At 37.4% G+C, this 6,060-nt stretch overlaps 1 pseudogene; it reads right to left on the reverse strand.

Moving 5' to 3' along the window:
• Window positions 1-3,946: 3,946 nt before the first annotated feature.
• On the reverse strand, window positions 3,947-4,361 carry LOC108367989 (histone-lysine N-methyltransferase SETMAR-like; annotated as a pseudogene).
• Between the last annotated feature and the right edge of the window lie 1,699 nt (window positions 4,362-6,060).

Genomic DNA, 6,060 nt, shown 5'->3' on the forward strand with positions numbered 1-6,060 from the left:
GAGGATCGTACAATTCAACTTTGTAATTTACTGCGAAGAAAAGAACTTTCGTGTAATCGATACGGTATATAATAAGTACAAATCCCAATTACCAATGACGGTGGTCTCATCAGGCACCTCCTCAATGAAGTATTTACGTTCTGTTTCGGCAATGTGGAAGTACAATCCGAACGTAGTTTGCAGCGCGCAAAGTAGTACCACTGCGGCGATTAAGGTTTTAACCATGATGGACACTTATTTTAAAACAAACTTCCTAGTAAAATATGCTTAAAATTTGCTATTTTCTAAATTCGTTTGTAGTCCGACACGTATGCCAATGTAGAAAAATCTGACAGCTAATTATTTGGCTTTTCTTTCTANTTGACATCTGATACTTAACAGCCTCTTTCCTCAAGAAATTATGGAACGGGCGTATATTTCTGTTACAAACATGGGTCGCTTTGTGCTCTTCTTTCACAAAAGAATTTAGAAAACCGTAGTAGAAAGCGTAGCAAATTTCTTAAGAACTGCGTACTGCCTCAAAGAAATTTGACACAAGAAAATTTCTTAGCCATTTCTTGTACCTCATTTTATACGGAGTGTTTGCTTTTCTTGTGAGCTTCATACTGGTCTTAAATCGCCTTCAAAACATTATACTGGATTATTGGTTATTCCCGTAGTTTTTAAAGGAATAATAACTTCAAAAACTTCTTCATTTGCAATGCGCTCTAATTAGTCGTCATGCCATTTATCACAATGATTTATGTACATACATATGTCGTGTGCAACACAATCATACTTGGAGCTGAAAAAATATACACAAAAATCCGAAAATTTTCGAAGTGTTTAATTTTCCATACGAATTTTGGGAAGGAAATGTAAATACGAGTACATTCAAATCAATTTTACTCCACCAATGGCATGCTCACGACAGTTTAAAACACGCAGCTGTAGAGAAATACAAAAGACTTAAGCAACGAACTTTATCAGACACTGTCAGTTATGGATACATCTTCTTTTACTGTTGTTCAACACATAATTGCAGATATTATTTGCTCAACTATAAAGCTTTGCGAGTAATTATCCTACAAATATTTTGGCGAACGCTCGAAAATGACCTTCGATATCCAGTGTGCATATCGGACTGAGAGCTGACTCATAACCAAACTTATTTTTCCAACATTCATAGTATATTGCATGATAAAACCATAACAAGGTAAAAGTATAGAGAGGCAGTCTGACGTTTTCCAGTAATATAATTTAAAAACTCAAAACTCAAACTCACACACACATTTCCATATTCAATTTCAAACAACAATTCGGAACAATTTCATTTTTTTATTCTCAATTTTATATGATTTTAAAATGTTGGCAAATGTTAGAAAAAATCATGGCCGACGAATTGAGAAAATGAATTTACCTTGTAATGTTTTTATCATGGTATATTAGAAATGCACTCGAGATGGGTTCAAAAAAAAAACTAGAAACCATAATAACAAGAGAGAAAATGAAATCCAGCTCATTCATAAAGGGAAATATAAGAGAATCTCTCTCTCTCATTAAAATTTCAATTCAATAATGGGCTGGATTTCGAATTCATAACCAAAAGAAAATTTATTGGATAACGAAGGTTCCATTTTTGCTGGAGAATGGCCTAGTTCTCGAATCGAAGGTGAGACCCAAAAAAAGTATTCATTTTCCAATCATTTTGGAATGCTCACCAAGCCCAATGTTTATTGGGTATACATAAATAATAAAGACTATGGAAACTATACTTTCACACGCAGACTATTCAAAATTGTACATAAAAGATTCGGAACACTATCCTTCTAGAAATCTGCTTATGCACTCTTAACTAATAGCTGGAGGCCTTCAAGTCGAAGATAATTTTTAAAGAAATATATACAACCGCAAAATACTATACTAAGTAAGATGGCGGATAGACCACAATCATTGCTCAGCAGCAGACCTCAATTAAATGGCCGTAAGAAAAGTCCATGAGCAATTAGCATGTCCGTCCTGGACTTAATGTGATAAGAGGCAAATTGCGTTCTTGGACAGAAACTACAGGCTCAACACACATTCCTCAACATAAAGAAAAAGGTTGCTTGTTTCAGCGTTGCTTCCTTCTTAAATAAACCAAATCATTTTCTTTCTTCTAGCGCTAACTTCCTGAAAGTCATACGTGCCCAAAAACTTAACCGATAAAAGAGCACATAACACCGTCTTAAAAAGGTGGTGGTACCCTGTATTCCCACTATAAAATGCTGGTAAAGAAGTTCACATCTTAAGGATGGATGAAAAGCCGTAGAGACAAACTAAATCGATACAACGTTAGGCAGGGTACAACCATTAGCCTGCTGATTAGCATGAGGTTTCCCTGATCTAGAATATGTAGCAATGAAATGGTCGACGAACTGCCCGAAATTTGTAGGCTATTGATATATCAGTGGCAGAAGAGGTTCTTATAACTCTGGGGCACTTGGCAAAACAAACTTGGCAAAATGTGAAGGTGCAAAGACTTAGAATCCCGCAGGGTCTGAGGGATTTTGTAAGACGTACTGCTTAAAATGCTTCGAAAGCAAAAAGAGGACGCAGCCTGTATGTGCAATATTTTAGAAAAATATTAAGATAATAATACAAGAGCAAAAAATTCGTCTTCGACCAGATAAACGAGGTACAAAATAAAGACAAAAATATGGCGGAAAAAAATTAAACAATCAACGTCTGAATAAGCAAAGAAAATGATAGCATTTTATTTCATTCCTTTAACAAGCTCCATTTACTCACATGCAAGCTCAACTAAGTACAACGTCATAAACACCGCACACAACCCCCCTACAGAGGAATTGAGAGGTGACGTCGACAACTAAGTAGGCCGCCATCATTGCAACACTGACCACACCGCCAAACATCTCGTTGGGCAGCGTCCCTGACTGACTAACTGCTGTGCTGACTGACGACCAAGCGAAGCACATGCGCACAAAAATCAACAAGTCGAGGATTTAAGTTCCTATTGAACCCCGAACGAACACTATTCTCACGAAACAGGTTTCGTATTATTTACTCCTGAGCACCACCCTAACACTGTAGTATTTCCATCAAGTAGTTCGTTAGACTAAAGCAACGGCCTTTCTTCAAGTTTACATCTAAAGTCAGTAGCATAGAGCAATCACTCATAGCACGGTCGTTGTCTGTGCATTCTTTGAGCTGTCTTTTCAAATAGTCACACTGCCAGGTGGGCAAGCAATGCCCCTTCGTACTGTCACTTGCAACTCGGACTCGTTGTATGGCTCTAAGCACCAGCGCACACGCTTGCACATACAGGTAAATGCACAAATACATACACATACACTTACACTTTTTATGTTATGTTATGTTATGTATTGATGTTTACAGTCCAAAAACAATTCCGTCACCGCCTTTGGTTTTCGGAAGAAATCTAAAATCTGCCAACAACACCTATCTCAAGAAAGCCAAGGACTGTGCGCGCAGTCATATACATAGTTTTAATATAGTTATTGGTGATCGCGATCTTGATAAATACAGTTAAGCCAGTGAATAAAAGAACGCATGTATTTTTAATCATCCGAACTAAAAAAAAAACGATATGAAACCGTCCCCCTAAAATTGTATTACTTATGGATGGCGTGTTCTCAGAAAATAATGCTTCCGATCGTACTTTTAGATTTTAAACACGGGGGTGATCCCAGAAGTACCCGACTGAACAAAGAAAACACAAAAATTTTGAAAAAATATATATTTATTTTTTAACATAATCTCCTTCCAGCTCTATACACTTTTCCCAGCAATGTTCAAGAAGTTCGATAACCTTTTTATAATGCTCCTCAAAACAGAAATTAACTGCGGACATCATTTCTTCATCGTTGGAAAATCTTTGACCACGGAGCCATTTTTTGAATCTGGCGAATAGGGTACATGAGGTATCGATTCAAACATTAATTCATTAATTCGCTAAACACTCAATTGAATCCTCTTCCCGACACTGTTTTTGGTCAAGTGTGATCAATAGCGGCAGCCATCTTTCCCATTTCCAAATCATTAGATAATATGCGATGTACCGAACTTTTTGAAATGTCTACTATATCTGCTACCTCGCGCACTTTCAGTCGACGATCATCCATTACCGCTTTGTGGATTTTCTTCCCTATTTCTGGAGTCATCACTTGATTTGGTCGACCACTGCCATGCTCGTCTTGGCAGCTCGTACGGCCTCGTTTAAACTCTGCTACCCAATATTTTACTGTTGTAAACGAAGGAGCAGACTGGCCAAAAATAGAATCGATTTCAGCTTTTATATTGGATGGGCTGAGGCCCATACAAAAGTATTGTATCACATAACAATGACCAATTTTCTCCATTTTCACAAAATCACTGAAAACGCTCATTATTAGCGGCTGCCAAACAAATACTAAACAACGTGGCGTCTTCAAACTTTAAACATATATTTTATAGATTGTGTAGTTTTTAATAGAGTGATATTCTTCAAACAACTACTGCCACCTCTAATTTAGGCCGGGTACTTCTCGGACCACCCCCGTATTCTGCTCACCGAATTCTCCTTTTAAGTTCAATGCATCTTTTTGCTTTACGTATTCGTAAAAAAGGTATGAAGACATTTGCCCATACTCTTATATATGCTTAAAATAAGTTAGTATCTTAATCGATCGAACCACCAAAAACTATTTGTGGCAGTGCAATTATAATATTAGTCAAAGGTTTTCAAGAGACGCACTTCCAACACAAACTCTATAAACAATAATACTGCCAAGTGAGCAACAAAACGGTAGCGCCAATTCACGCCGCACGTATTAGCAAACGCCGCTGGGAATAATGAAAATAATGTACCGTCAACCAACGATGCCTGAGATAATAACACCGTTGGTCTTCACAATTTTATGCATATATACGTATATATGTACGGAAAAAATTCTGTGCAAGTATTCATGGCTTCCTCAATTTAATACCCGATAGCATCTTTCGCACGCCACATCTAATATCTTACCTGCTCCTGTCGCCAAACTATTGCCACTTCTAATACAAAACATAAAGTAGGCAATTTAGTATCTGCCTGTAAGCAACAACATAGTCGATGGAGTCTATTAGTTTAGCAATTGAAATGTAAGTGGCAATGCAAACCAAACGCAACTGCCGACTGGGCACTATTGTCGCGGCGCGCTGGGCTACATACCGGTATTTACTTACGGCAATTGCATTTACAAGCTTCATCCTTTTGTATTCGCATATTTCACTTAATTTAAATGGTGCGTAATTTGACTGCAATCAGAATGGAGGTGTGTGTGCATTCGTACGGTGCTGGCAGCCAACTAAGTAATCGTAGGTAGTCAACATTCGACAGTAAGGCCCGTTTGCGCATCCGTACCGCGCAACTACCGGACTGGCAGTTAATTGGCCAACGGTGAGCGCTCGTTGAAATGTTTATTGGCTATCAATTTGGAAATTAGCTTATAAAGTGGAATTTTTATTTAGTAATAATCCTAGTTTAATGTGGTGATTCGATATTATTTCTTAAGAAATATGACAAAAATATGAGCGTCGAAAAGAGAAATCAAGAATGGGAAAATGTGTGTGCAGAGAATACATTTACAACTATGCAGTGAATGCTAAATCCTAGTTGTGAATCGGCTTATTTTCAATTCCATAAAGCATCTAGACGCACATCTGCAGGAACACATCTGCATAAAAAGAAAATTTTGAAAAAACGCCACTTCCGTCTTTTTGGGGGTTAGGGCTCGTTAAGATACCCTACAGATAAGTTTGCAGAACGGCAAGACATAAGTTCCCAACTACAAGAATAATAGAATACAAGACTGCGGCAATAGAGCTGAGAGCAACTGGTTGTGACGTCATATTAGTGAGAGAACGAGAGAGTAAAGAGTAATTTTGAAGAAGAGGAAAAAGAAGAGGGAGAAGTTAACATGTTAGTAGAAATGTACCCACTTTTAAGTTTGAACGTATTTTCGTTACAAGAAAATAATTTTAGGTGACGTAGCTATATAAATTATCGGCAATTTTTCGCTTATTTTCCAAGAAATTTCA

Source organism: Rhagoletis zephyria, unplaced genomic scaffold (assembly GCF_001687245.7).
Source record: "Rhagoletis zephyria isolate East Lansing unplaced genomic scaffold, Rhagoletis_zephyria_1.1 Rzeph_scaffold_02909, whole genome shotgun sequence".
NCBI classification, from domain to species: Eukaryota; Metazoa; Arthropoda; class Insecta; order Diptera; family Tephritidae; genus Rhagoletis; species Rhagoletis zephyria.